Genomic DNA, 15472 nt, shown 5'->3' on the forward strand with positions numbered 1-15472 from the left:
ACACACATAAATATTGAAAAGCAACCACCCAGCGATTTCCAAACTTTATTTCGGGGTTCGGAAAATAAATATAATAACCGAGCGACTCTGGCCGGCGAGCATCACCGGGGCAGCGTTGCAGTACTGATATTCAATGCAATACTGAGGGTTCAGTATTTCCCTGCTAGTGGGCGGCTAGCAAGAATCATCATTCACAAACCCATCAAGTCCGAGGTCGAACCAGAATTGTACCGATCAGCCTCCTCCCTTCAATTTCGAAAGTGTTCGACAGACTGATCGTGACTCGGCTTGCTTAGCAAGTGAAGAGTCATGGGATCCTGCTGGATCACCAATTTGGTTTCAGGGAACGACATGGCGCCATTGACCAGGTACACAGGGTGGTTAACCATATCCTGACTGCATATGACGACAAAGATGATTGTAATGGTGTCTTTGTCGACGTGCCACAGGCTTTTCATCATGTCTGGCATCAGAGCTACTGGCCAAGATTAAACGTATCCTCCTCGCTCAATTTTACCTCCTGCTGAGATCTTATCTGGATGGGCGTCAATTCCAGGTAGAGGTACATGAAGCCATTTCACAAATTCACACGGCAGGTGTACCACAGGATAGCGTATTGGCCCGACGCTCTTCTCGCTCTACACAGCAGATAACTTAACACCAGAAGAGGCGGAATATATACACAAGCAGGCAAATCTTTGCTAGCATCATTTGCGAATGGCGTATGCTTTGTCATATCTGCACCGGCCGATTCATAATAATAAAATAATATATTATAAAAAAAAAAATAAATAACTAAAAGCTAATGCCGTTTTTTCTAGATTTTCTCCTTCAAACGGGGCTTTTTTTTCCTTTTTCTAGATCTATTTCATTTTCTTTCGAGTGGTATATTAACCTGGCAAATGCGATTTTTCTATGCGTAATCGTTTGATTTCAAATAATAATTGGTCTTTCTTGTATCTGTTGATACTGTTGATATAGATGTTGCTTTAAAATATATTTATGACAGAAACTCCAATCAAAAACTACCCTAAGAAATTCTATAATTCCAAAAGAAAATAATCGATTTTTCCATCTTCAATTTTTCTTTAAAACAAGTAGGGAAGCTATAGTCGGGTGTCCCATCTTTGAAAAACTCTGTACATATGTTTAGAATAACTATAGAAATTAAACTAGAAAGGAATGCTAAAGTCGAGCAGGCTCAACTCTTAAATACCCTAACCAAAAAGGACAAGCTAAAAAAACTTTTAATTAATTTTAAATAATTATATTAATTAAATTATTTAATTAAATTAAATACAAACTATTCAATACATATACACGATATTGGATGGTGGGTAGTGGATGTAACTGATTTCATTGATTTCAAAATTCCATGAATTACAAAAGCTATAAAAAACAAGTAAAAAAGCTAAAGTCGGGTGTCCCGAAATTTTGAAGTACTCTGTACATATGTATGTTTAGAATAATATTAGATATTAAAAAAAATAAGAGAATTAAAAAAAATTTTTTTGATTGATTTTACCTCTTTTGGTATTCGAACTCACGTAAAGGGTGTATAATTGCACATTTACATAGCAATTGCGTCTATGTGAGAGTATGTATGTTTAAGCGCGTCTATTCGTGTCTGTGTAAGCATGTTTGCAGTCAACCGCAGCATCAGCATCAACAAGTTATGGCTATAACTTCTTGTTAAATCGGTCTATCATTGTGAAACTTGGCGTACTTTCGCACATAATCACTAACTGGGGGTATTTGCAAAATTTGTTCAAAATTCCAAGAATTGCGGGAGTTATGGAAAATTAATATTTGTAGGGGAGAAGGGGAGGGAGGGAAATGTAAAAAATTACATTTTCTGCGTATTCATATAAGGTATCTGTTACTCAACTTAGGTGTTCCGAGGTCTTATAGTCTCCGAGATATATGTGATTTTACGAACGGAGAATCGAGAAATCCCCCATAGGAGGCAAGTGGGGGGGGAGGGGGTTGTACGGACGGATGGATAGACAGATATTCTCTTTACGGAATCATTGTAAGTAACTCTGTAATCTCCCTTGCTCAACATGGATTTATAAAAAATCGGTCAACAACGACTAATATGCTAGAATTTACATCTTTGATGAATAATGCATTTCTAGCCCAGATGCAAGCTGACTGCCTTCAGCAATGCATTTGATTCTGTGATTCACGACTTAGTCCTCTTCAAGTGAATATGGGATTTCCTTTAAACTTTCCGAATTGGATTTCCTCGTGTTTAATAAAAATAGGACACAGAAGGTACTGAGATCGAATATGTCTAAACCTGTTCTCGTAACTTCTGGTGTAGTCATCTTGGCACCCTATTATGCCCTTGTTTAGTAGTAAAGTCAGGTATTTAAATATATGTATATGTACATATGTAAGTATTTATTTACACAAAGCACTTCACACAACTGTCTTGCACAAGGAACGATCAAAAAGTGACGTTCTTTTTATTACTCTGAGAGCGGGTATGGTCTGTGTGTACACTAATGCTTATTAAACTAAGTACAAAGGTGTATACATCCTTACTTTCTACGGTGATTAGAGTAACGGCCTGCTACAACTCGGCCATCCTTACGTCTAGATCTCCTGATCGTACAGATATTATTGAGAACACTATTTTTTCTTTTATGTCTAACATGAAGTAGAGATTTTCTTAACTTAACAATTGTATTACTTAAACATAATTTCACACTACGACATTTTCTTTAAATTGACAAAGGTGGTTTGTTCTATTGTACTTTCTTTTTAACAATGTTTTTTGTTTTGAGATACAATTTTTATTTATGGTATATTTATTTCTCTTTTTTTTTTGTTTTTTTATTTATTTATTTATTTATTTATTCCTAGTGCTACAAGAATGATTCTTATAAATTAATGCACTAGTCACATTAATTAAATTTCCTTAGATATTATTAAAATTCAAGTGATTTCATTAGCGTACTTAACCTATTTATATTAGATACATTTTAATTATACATAAATTTAAAGTGTATTTGGTTCTTATTATTAATATTATTATTATTTTATAATCTGAACAAAAATGTTGCCTACTGAGTGTAAATGTATTAATATTGTGCTCTTACTTTATTTCATTTAGGTATTTTCTTGATAGTGCGTATGAATTCTATTTCTAAAATGCGTTTCATTGCTGATTGTTTTTAAGCCATGTGGTAACTCGTTCCACAGACGAACAGCAAATATAAAAAAGTGTTTTTCGGAACAAGATAATCTATATCTTATGCAGACTATATTATTTGTTCTTCTTGAAGAGGTAAATGAAATTTTGTCATACAAATAATTCGGCTCTTTTCGAGTAATGGTTCTGTGTATAAAAATTAGGGTCCTAAGTTTAATCCAGGAGTTAAGAGTCAAGTTAAAAATTAGTTTTGCGTATTCCGTTATGGATTCTCTTCTTTTAATAGAATAAAGACATAACGTGCAATGCTGTTAAAGGCTACTTTTAGTTTGTTCTGGCTTACGGCGTCACAGTTTCCGAATAATTCTACTCCATAAAATAGTGAGGGTATCAAGTATGTCTTAGCAATAAGTAGCTTGAGTTTGGCTGGGAGGAAATTCTGCGTCAAAGAGAGAAACCTAAGTGCACTATACGTTCTTCCTACAGCATTATTAACATGATTGTGCCATGATAGTGTCTCATTAATGATTATCCCTAAATTTTTTGCCTGCCTTACGTATTCAATATGTTTGTCTTTCAGTTGTAATTTCTCTAGATTAAGTAAGTTAATTTTCTTTTTATAAATTACTAGGCATTTAGATTTTTCCGGATTGACTTCCAGACCATTTATTCTCGCCCATTCACTGATTTTCAACAGATCGTCATTACAAGCACGTACACATTCTTTTAATCTATCTAACGGACGACTAACATACAACTGAACATCATCTGCATACAAGTGAATATCGCAGTTTGACACAGAACATGGAAGGTCATTAACATAAATAGAAAATAGCAGGGGCCCTAGCACTGAACCCTGTGGGACTCCACGTTTTATTAACAGAAAAGACGAAACACTACACGAGGTGACGACTGCTTGATGGCGACAGGACAGGTATGATTGGACTAGATGTATAGCGGAGTCAGAGAAGTTATTGAGTCTTTCAAGTTTGGTGCAGAGTATGGTATGATTTACCGTGTCAAAAGCTTTTGAGTAGTCAAGAAGGGTCAAAAAAGTTACCATACTGTTGTCCATTTGCTCACGAATGTCCTCTGTAATTTTTAATATTGAAGTTATACAACTTCTATTTTTCCTGAAGCCCGATTGTTTGTCGCTTAATAGTGAGTTTGTTACCATGAAGTTAGTAATTTGGTTTGTCATCAGGTGTTCAAATGCTTTTGAGAGGAACGGTAGTATGGAAATAGGCCGAAAATCATTGCCTCCCTTAGGTATTAGCATTATTTTCCCGAATTTCCATTTATACGGAAAGCACGAGGTTGTAAACACTGAGTTAAAGATATATGTTATATGCGTTAAAAGTTTGGGGAGTAGCAATTTTAAAAATTTAGGATGAATTTCATCGAGACCAACCGCATTGGACTTTACCTTGAGGATAGAATCTAAAACATCACATTCACGTACACACATAAAACTAAAACTAATATCACAGTTTAGTAGCGAAGTATGGTTCGCGTACGCATTTTCGAGAACTTCAGGTACTGCTAAATCTACAAACTTATTGTTAAGCTCATCGACATCTACGTCAAGGTTTACGGAGGGTTTGGATTTTCCAATCCCTACCTTTTTTATTTCCGACCAAACCTGACTTGATGACAGGGCTGATGTAAATTTGGCTGAGTAATGGGCACGCTTAGCATTTATGATTTTCAGCCGAACTATTTTTCTGAGTTTCCTATAATGCAAAAGGTGAGCCGTGGTCTTATAGCGTTTCCACTTATTGAAAGCATGATCTCGTCGTATTATTGCATAACCAATTTCTCTACTAAACCATTCGTTTTTAACAGGCTTAATTACTTTTAGTCGCAGCGGCACAAAACTATTATAAAGGTGCTGAAAGTGTTCATTAAAAAGTTCAAGCTGCTCGTCTACTGTGGGTTTTGTATATATCTCGTCAAAGATTATGGTATCGCAGTAATCAAAGAGTAGCCTAATGTCAATATTCCTAAAGTCCCTATAAGTGATTGTATGGTTATTTTGATCTAGGTAGATATCATACATCAAAAAGATCATGTCATGTTTGGAGAAAGCTGGTGCTGAGAGCTGGTCAAAAAGAATCGCTTTATTGGTGTCATTAACAAAGAATACGTCAAGGAGGGTATTACAGGTGTTGGAGAAATGTGTAGGTAAAACAGTATTTACCAGTCTCATGCCCAAACCGATCATGTCATCTTTTAGGTGATGCTCGATTAGCATATTGCTGTTAAAATCTCCAGCCAGGACAATATTGTTATATTTTATAGACACTGCGGAAAAGGTATCCAGAAAGTCTCTGTAGTCAGTGTGTCTGTTAGGTCTATACGTACATCCGACAAGGATGCTTTCAATATTTTTGCGGCCTGATATTTGCAGAAACAAATATTCCAGATTGCCGCCCAATGGCTGGTTGCTAATCACCTGGCATTTAAGACTATTTTTAACATATATGGCCACACCCCCCGCATGCCCCTCACGGTCAGAACGATAGACATTATACCCATTACAACATACATATTGATCATTAACACTAGAGACAAACCACGTTTCAAACACACACACTACATCTACATTAGAATTGACAAACAAAGATCTAAACTCGTCCATTTTATTCACTAGACTTTGTGCGTTAAGGTGACAAATATGAAGACCCTTCTTTTGCTTACATAGAACCCGAATAATGGAATGACTGTTCGCTGTGGAAGCATATCTTAAGTTATCTTGCATGGAGTCCAAAAAACAATCAAACGCCCACGCATTATACAGAGATCAAGAGCACTTACAGATGATCTGCACACTATTATTACATTTACAAGAAAACGAATAATGAAAAAATTATTTATCCAAGAATTAGACCTAAAGCTTATATTATTGTTAAAAGCTAGCATATGTTTACAGGGCAGCATTTGCAAGCTTAGTGTTTTGTTGCTTTGCCGACGGTAGGCTGCGGCTGCCTTCAGCAACGTGGTTTTTTCATATAAATTTTCAAATTTAATAATTATATCGGGATCAACATTCGAAACCTGTTTATTTCTTGGACGAAAAATTTTCCGTATCCTAGGCGGTGGTGTAATGTTTAAGGCGAAACAGAGGGAGTGGTATAAGGTACGTACATTTTCGCCCTCCATGTATGGGACTCCATGTATGCGCAGGTCACAGGCAGCATTGACATTGAGCTGCGCAGCAAGCTTTGCCTCCAGCACTCCAACCCGCTCCCTCAATGAAGACAGCTCTCCGACCTCGCGCTCCATGGTATTCACCCTCTCATGAAGCTGATCCACCCTCTCATGTAGTTGCTTCATTTCCGCAGCCATACGGTCGAAACGCTCCAGCAGAACGTTTAGGATGCGCTGCTCAGCATCTCCCATATTGGCAGTGATGAGGCTGGCCTGTTCCTCAAAACGGAGACTTATCAACGCCATAATTTTAGACGATATAGCCTCTGACTGGCGGCCCTCCTTAAGGTCAGTGACTGTGTTTTCTCGTGCGCGTTTGTTGGGTTGCGGTGCCATGATGTTCAGTGTAAGTTTTTCGTTTATGTTTTATTGAGTTATTTGTTGAGCGCTGATGAGTGATTGTTGAGTGTTGAGTGCTTTGTTGAGCGCTGATGCAAATATGCAGATATGTTAATAACTCAGTGCCTCGGTGTTGGTATTGATATATGTGTTTGTATAATTTTCGCGCTTCAAAAGTACTTTTATAATTAGTGATTTTATTAAAGATTCCTTTAATTTATTTGATCACTAGCAGTTTCTATGAAGAACGAAATTGAACTTCTCGCGATTATTAGCACTGTGTACGTAAAATGTTGTAAATAAATTGACAAATTATGAGTTTTGGCGCAGCGATAGAGAAACACGTCTGTATGCAAGCACAGCTGACATATTCTCCTATATTCTCCATATTCTCTTTTGTACATTTGTGGTTTTTCTTTTTATCCAATGTTTTATATTGTGTATACCCCAGACACCTTGATATGGATTGCGAGAGACTTGAAATCCTTTGACATCTTTCAGAAGAAATCTGTAATTTTTTAGAACTTTTGCAATAACATATGGGCCTTTATGTTTTGGAATTAATTTTCTTGATACACCTACGGTAGAATCAAAATTTTTATACTCTGTACATGAAATGTACAGAAGTATATTAGGTTTGCGGGAGCTGAAAAATGTAACAGGCAGAAGGAGGCGTGGCAGACCCCACAAAGTATATATATTCTTGATCAGCATGACGAGACGAGTCGATCTAGCCCTGTCTGTCTGTCTGTCCGTCTGTCCGTCTGTCAGTCTGTCCGTCTGTCCGTCCGTATGAACACCTGGATCTCAGAGACTATAAGAGATAGAGACACCAAATTTTGCACAAAGATGCGTTATGTGTGTATTCTATACGAGTTTGTTTTATTTTTTTGATTTTCCCCCCCACTTCCCCCCTATGGGGGTTTTCCCGAATTTCCATTCGTATAATCGCCTATATCTATAAGACTTAGGAACACCAAATTTTAGTCCCAGATGCCTTACGTGAATACGCAGAAAATTTATATTTTGGAATTTCCCTCCCTCCCCCCTCTCCCCCGCAAATCGTAACTCCCGTAATTCTTGGAATTTCAAACTAAAATTTTGCATATATCCCCAGTTAGTTATTATGTGTCCGTATGCCAAGTTTCACTATGATAGACCGATTTAACAAGAAGTTATAGCCATAAATATATTTGCTGCTGCAGCGCTGCTCAAGCGCTGCCCGGGGCTGTTGTTTATGTTGCTGTTTGGTTGACTGCGAAAATGCTTACACAGACACGAATAGATGCGCATAGGCATACATACACTCAAACAGACGCAATTGCTATGTAATTGCTTGTAGAGAGGTAAAATCGATAAAATTTTTTTTTTTATTTTCTTAATTTTTTTATTTTCTATAATTATTGTAAACATATGTACAGAGTATTTCAAAGTCGGGACACCCGACTTTAGCTTTTTTACTTGTTAACCATTACATAGTCTCCCTCATTGTATTCAGTAGGTTTTTTTCTTTTTCTATCTACATATGTTTTGTTATACATTTGTGCCCTTTTCTGGTTTTCTTCAGCCTTTTCTCGTATATTTTATAAGTCTCTTTTCGAAACAGTTTTATCTAATTCCTCTAGCTTCTGTCTTAGCTCGTCTATGACCTTCCCTGTCTGTTCTACTCCAAATAGCATTTTGTTGGGTAACTGTTTTATGCTTCGATGCTGTGTGTTATTTAATGTATGTTTGACTTTTTCTACAACTAGATCCCAATGCAAACCATTTTCTGGTTCTATCAACTTTGCTATCATTGGACCGAGGCTTCTATTAACTCTCTCTACCTGACCGTTTGCTTGAGGTGATCCTGTAGCTATTTTAAAGTGTTTGATATTGCATTCCTCAAGGAAGTTTTTGAAATTCTCGGAAGTAAAAACAGAACCTCTGTCTGAAATAATGCATTTCAGACGACTGTATGCTTTAAAATAGTCTTTTAACGATCGATTTACCTCTTTTGTATTGGTTGTCTTTGTTGCATATAATCTAACGAATTTAGTGAAAGCATCTATTATTACTAATATATATTTATTAGCTCTTCCTGCATCTACTTGACCGTAATGGTCAATATGTATAACATCAAATGGTTCACTACCTTTAGGAATACTGTGCATAAATCCATCTGTTTTTCCTGTTTTTGGTGAAAATGAGACGCATTTTAATGAGTTTTCGATATGTTTAGAACATTTTTCTTTAAGGTTAGGAAGCCAATAGCTTTTCTTTATAGCTTCAATCATCTTGTCTCTACCTACATGTCCAAGTTCATTATGGTACTTGAACATAACATGATCTTCCATTTCAGTTGGAACATAAAATAGCAATCTATTATCATTTGACTTTTTATACTCTGTACATGAAATGTACAAGAGTATATTAGGTTTGCGGGAGCTGAAAAATGTAACAGGCAGAAGGAGGCGTGGCAGACCCCACAAAGTATATATATTCTTGATCAGCATGACGAGACGAGTCGATCTAGCCCTGTCTGTCTGTCTGTCCGTCTGTCCGTCCGTATGAACACCTGGATCTCAGAGACTATAAGAGATAGAGACACCAAATTTTGCACAAAGATGCGTTATGTGTGTATTCTATACGAGTTTGTTTTATTTTTTTGATTTTCCCCCCACTTCCCCCCTATGGGGGTTTTCCCGATTTTCCATTCGTATAATCGCATATATCTCTATAAGACCTAGGAACACCAAATTTTAGTCCCAGATGCCTTATGTGAATACGCAGAAAATGTATATTTTGGAATTCCCCGCCCTCCCCCCTCTACCCCGCAAATCGTAACTCCCGTATTTCTTGGAATTTGGTTATTATGTGTCGGTGTGCCAAGTTTCACTATGATAGACCGATTTAACAAGAAGTTATAGCCATAAATATATTTGCTGATGCAGCGCTGCTCAAGCGCTGCCCGCGGCTGTTGTTGATGTTGCTGTTTGGTTGACTGCGAAAATGCTTACACAGACACGAATAGATGCGCATAGGCATACATACACTCACACAGACGCAATTGCTATGTAAATGTGCAATTATACACCCTTTACGTGAGTTCGAATACCGAGAGAGGTAAAATCGATCAAATTTTTTTTTTATTTTCTTAATTTTTTTATTTTCTATAATTATTGTAAACATATGTACAGAGTATTTCAAAGTCGGGACACCCGACTTTAGCTTTTTTACTTGTTATATATTATTCCGTTGCGCATCTCATACAATTTATATTCTGTTTTCTCTAGCAATTGTCTAATTTCTTTCAGTTTACTATCTTTTGCTTGACATATAACTAGATTGTCCTCAAAGCTATTTGTTTGAACTGTCATTATGTTTGTACACCTGCTTAGAGCATCAACGTGCTCCATACGTGTACCAGGTTATGGACTTGTACATAAGTATAATCTTGAAACTCAAGGGCCCATCTGGCAATTCTAGGATTAAGTTCAATCTTAATTAGTGTAAGTGCTAACGAATTGCAATCTGTAACGATTTTAAAATCTTTGCCCTGTAGATAAACTCGGAATCTTCGTAAAGCATAAACAACTACTAACGTTTCTAACTCAAAACTGTGGTATTTTGATTCGACATCTGTTGTTCTTTTGGAAATATAGAAAATTGGGTGCAATTTTTTGTTTTCTTTCTTTTGCATTAGTACGGCGCCAAATCCTAGAGAACTGGCATCGCAATATAGTTATGTTTCGTGTTTGTAATTATATATTGATAGAACTGGTGCTTGTGTCAATTTCTCTTTCAACAATTTAAAACAATTGATTTCATCGAGGCCAAATCGGAAAAGTCTATCTTTCTTTAGAATATCGTATAAAGGCTTAGCAACGGTAGAAAAATCTTTTATAAACCTTCTGAAATATGAACAAAGGCCCAAAAAGCTTTGTACCGCATTAACGTTTGTTGGCATTGGAAAATTTCGAATGGCCTCGACTCCTTTATCATTGGCTTTTACTCCGTCGTTTGTTATTAGGAAGCCTAAGTATTTGACACTTGGTTGCAAGAACTCGCATTTGTCTATTCGAAGCTCAAGTTTGTTTTCAACTAACCGTTTAAAAACTTCTTTGTGGGTATCTAAATGTTCGGTAATACATATTTTTGTTTGCTATTAAAATATCGTCTATGTATACGATGACCTTGTTTTCTCTAATCATGCCGTAGAAAATTTTGTTAACAAATCGTTGAAATACAGAAGGCGCATTTTTAAGGTCAACTGGCATTCTTAACGATTCGTACTGGCCTAATGGTGTGACAAAGGAAGTGTATTTGACTGTTTCTTGGTTGACAAACACATGGAAGAACCCATTTTTGAGGTCAAGCTTTGTGAACACCGATTTATCTACCAATTTGTCTAACAGGTCATCTATCAGTGGTAAGGGATAATTATCTTTCAGTGTAATTTTGTTTAGTTTTCTAAAATCTACACACATTCGCAAGTCACCTGTTTTCTTTTTATACTCTGTACATGAAATGTACAGAAGTATATTAGGTTTGCAGGAGCTGAAAAATGTAACAGGTAGAAGGAGGCGTGGCAGACCCCACAAAGTATATATATTCTTGATCAGCATGACGAGACGAGTCGATCTAGCCCTGTCTGTCTGTCTGTCCGTCTGACCGTCCGTATGAACACCTGGATCTCAGAGACTATAAGAGATAGAGACACCAAATTCCACAAAGATGCCTTATGTGTATTCTATACGAGTTTGTTTTATTTTGTAAACATATGTACAGAGTATTTCAAAGTCGTGACACCCGACTTTAGCTTTTTTAGGACAACATTATACCCCATAGACTCAGAAGCCACCATAATTAAATGAAAATAAATTTTTATTGTTCCTTTTAATACATAACATTGTGTTTTTCCACATGTTTTAATGTGGCTTGTATTCATGCCAAAATATAAATCGTTAACTGAATTCAAGATAATTTTTTTCGTGGATAAGTGAAATCTTAATTAACGAGACAGGGCTTCCTGAGTCTATTAGGCATTCTGAAATCAATGGCATAACATTATCAGGGTTATTGAAGAAAATTTTAAAATATCTTACATAATTGTTTTTGACGACGCTCTTCCTCTCAGGGCACTGTGCAACCAGGTGACCAAATTTGCTACAAGCATAGCATGAGCCTCGTTCGCGTTTGGCTTTCTTGCAGACATTGGCGAAGTGGCCTCTGCAGTTGCAGTTTTTACAGCGAACATTGTCTTCGTACTTGTTCTCTGGGCCATCACTCAATTTTGGTCGAAATGGTAGACGCACATTGGCAAAGGCCCGTAGCATGTGCGTTGGGTCGGAAAAGCATTGGATGCGCTCCTGAACACGCAGGCTTTCCAACGGAATTCCTTCGATCATCTGATCCAGCAGCTCATCATCATTTATTTCTCGTTAAAGAGTCATCTTGTCATCAAAATAGGAGGACAAATTTTCTTCTACTTTCCATTTGCGAGCCTCGAACTTTCGTCTGATGTCGACCTTTGATATTTTTCCTCCGAATGCCAAAGTCAATTGGGCAAATAAATCGTCGAGAGACTCTAACATCCGCGCCGGGCTTGCATGTAGCCAGACTTGAGCAGCGCCTTTTAACTTAGATATGGCCAACATGCGTAAATAGTTGTCGTTAATATTGTACGCGCGTGCAATATTTTTTATTTGTGTGATCCAGGCACGCACGCATGACTTGTCGTCGAAGTCCACCACTATCTCTTTTGCGAACGTAAAACTGTGCAACGGAGTAAATTTGTTCTCTTCGCTCTCAATTGGTTTTGGTTTTAAGAGAGCATAAGAGTGTTCGGCAGCAACGGCGCTGCCATCATCGTCGAATAATTTTGCTCGCAGCTCTAACTCAAGTAAACGAAACTTTGCCTGTGTTGCTTCTAATTCGGCACGTAACTGTAACAATTATCTTTTTTCGTCTTGCATTGCTTCTGCCGATTCGCTTCTGTTGCTGGCATCGTGATCGGCGCCGTCGCTGTTGCTGAGGGCCCGCTGTTGTTCGTTTTGCGTCGGAATGTTGGTCCCGTTATGATTTTCGTGGGAATTGTTGTTGCCCTGCCCACATTGTTGCGAACTATTGGCGTCGGGGCGCAATTCGTCTTTGGCAATTTCACATTGTTGTTCATTAAGTTCAGAATTTCTGGGTGAAAAATTGTCATCCATATTTTGGGCTTGGGGCTCCTTAGGGTAAGCGCCACGATTTTCAATATGGTTGAGTCGGGCGACCAGCTCTGCTTTTGAGCCCATTGTTGATTTACCCAAGGCGTTTAACCAATTTTTTAAGATCTGGGTTGAAAATGTGTTTACATCAATTGTAGTGTTCATAGCGCGTTACTATCCCACTTCTGAGATTTTAGTAGTAAAGTCAGGTCTTTAAATATATGTATATGTATGTAAGTATTTATACACAAAGCACTTCACACAACTGTCTTGCACAAGGAACGATCAAAAAGTGATGTTCTCTTTATTACTTATATCTTGTGTACCTCTGAGAGCGGGTATGCTCTCAGTGTGTACACTAATGCTTATTAAACTAAGTACGAAAGTGTATAGAGTAACGGCCTGCTACACTTGTTTATTAACGACCTTCCGTTTATCCTGTTGCATTCCCGTATACTGATGTATGCCGGTGATGTAAAGCTCATTTTTTCGTATCAAGATTATTTTTATCGAGATTATTTTTATTGGTGTCCTCAATATAAATTGCATCAGGACCGCATTAAATCGGTCCAGAACAATTTCTTCCTTTTTCTCTTCGTGGTGCTAACTGGGATCCTAATCTGCGTTTACCTACTCCCTACTCACCCTACTCCAGTAAACTTCTCCTTATTAAAGTACCCTCGTTAGCTCACCGTAGGATAGTTGTTGGTGTTCTGTTCTTCCACAAATTGATTGCTTGATTCCTTTATTCTTTTATTTTCCAGTATTATGCTCTGATTAAAATATCCCTCTTAACTTTTATTATTTAAGTATTTTAATTATATACCATTTACCCAAAGGGTGAAATGGTATACTAGTTTTGTGAGAATGTATGTAACAGGCAGAAGCAGCCGTGGCAGACCACACAAAGTATATATATTTTTGATCAGGGTGACAAGCCGAGTTGATATAGCCGTGTCCATCCGTTCGTCCGTCCGTCTGTATGAGCGCTAAGATCTCAGGAAGGTACAAGAGCTAGAATGACCAAACTTGCTATCCAGCATCTCTGCTCATGTTATTGTTCCTGCTTTGGTTCGACTTTGTGATGCATACATACGTGCATATAACCACGCTGAGACACGATTCTGATGTAAATGTATGCTTTTAAAACTGTACATGAACATATCTCCACTTTTGTTTATATGTATTGAATAATTTAAATTTATTTTAATTAAATAATTTAATCAAAATAATTTTTTAAAATTAATTAAACATTTTTTTTCATTTTGTACCTCTGAGAGGTAAAGGGTATTTAAGAGTTGAGCCTGTTCGACTTTAGCACTCCTTTCTTGTTTATTGGTATTTCTTCATCTACATTTCTTTTTTGTTAGGTCCACTACTCTCTGCTGTGAATCGGGGCATAAAATTCCTCCACCGGAGGAATATAATAAATATTTTTTAAGTTCTATAGGTTTTTTTATTCATTAGTTTTATTTAACATAAGTTCCCTAGAGACTTAAATGTGATATCTGCGAAAGCTCTGCCCATAGCTTTTATGGTTGTTGCTGCTTTGGCTCAATTGTGCACTGCACACATACACACATGTATTCACCCACACGCATAGACACAAATGGACATAAGTCCCAGGCAGATTACTGCACACAGGCACGCATAGACAAAATCCCGACATAAATTAAAGATATTCTTACTTCTTGGAAATATAATTCTCTGCTTTTAAATAACATATACATGTATATTATTTATTTATGTCATGGCACCTTAAACGTATAGTAGCCCGACAGCTTAAACTTTACATCATTACGTACAGCAATACAAATTAATTGTTCCTACCGAAAATACATGATATTGAGTCCCGTCTGCTTCATATTTATGTTCATGTTTTTATACCCTGTACCCAAAGGGTACAAGGGTATATTAGTTTTGTGCGAGTGCACATGGAACACACAGAAGGAGGCTTGGTAGACCCCACAAAGTATATATATTTTTGATCAGCATGACAAGCCGAGTCGATATAGCCATGTCCGTCTGTCTGTCTGTCTGTATGAACGCAAGGATCTCCGAAAGTAAAAGAGCTAGAATAACCAAACTTGGTATACAGATTCTCCTGAGCCCGAGAAAGGACGAGTTTGTTCATTTTTTCTGATCCACCCCCCACTCCCCCCTATTAACGATTTTCTATAACTCCCGTAATTCTTGGAATTTTGAACTAAAATTTGGTAGTCACATTAGTTAGTGATTATATATCCATATACCAAGTTTCATTATGATAGAATGATCGGAAAAAAAGTTATAGCCATATAACCAGGCCCAATGCACACAAACATACAAATGTACAAGTACACAAACACGCATAACGCACGATTCTGATGTAAATGTATGTATGCATGCATGGAATATTTTATATTTAATTTAGTTAATTAATTAAATTAATTTAGTTAATAAATTTAATTTCTTTTTTTGTGGGGTGGTATTTAAGAGTTCAGCCTGCTCGACTTTAGCATTCCTTTCTTGTTTAATTTTATAAAACAAACGGTACAGAAATGAACGCCTTAATAAGAAGTTCAGCTATTCT

Source organism: Scaptodrosophila lebanonensis, unplaced genomic scaffold (assembly GCF_003285725.1).
Source record: "Scaptodrosophila lebanonensis strain 11010-0011.00,11010-0021.00 unplaced genomic scaffold, SlebRS2 tig00000001-arrow-pilon, whole genome shotgun sequence".
NCBI classification, from domain to species: Eukaryota; Metazoa; Arthropoda; class Insecta; order Diptera; family Drosophilidae; genus Scaptodrosophila; species Scaptodrosophila lebanonensis.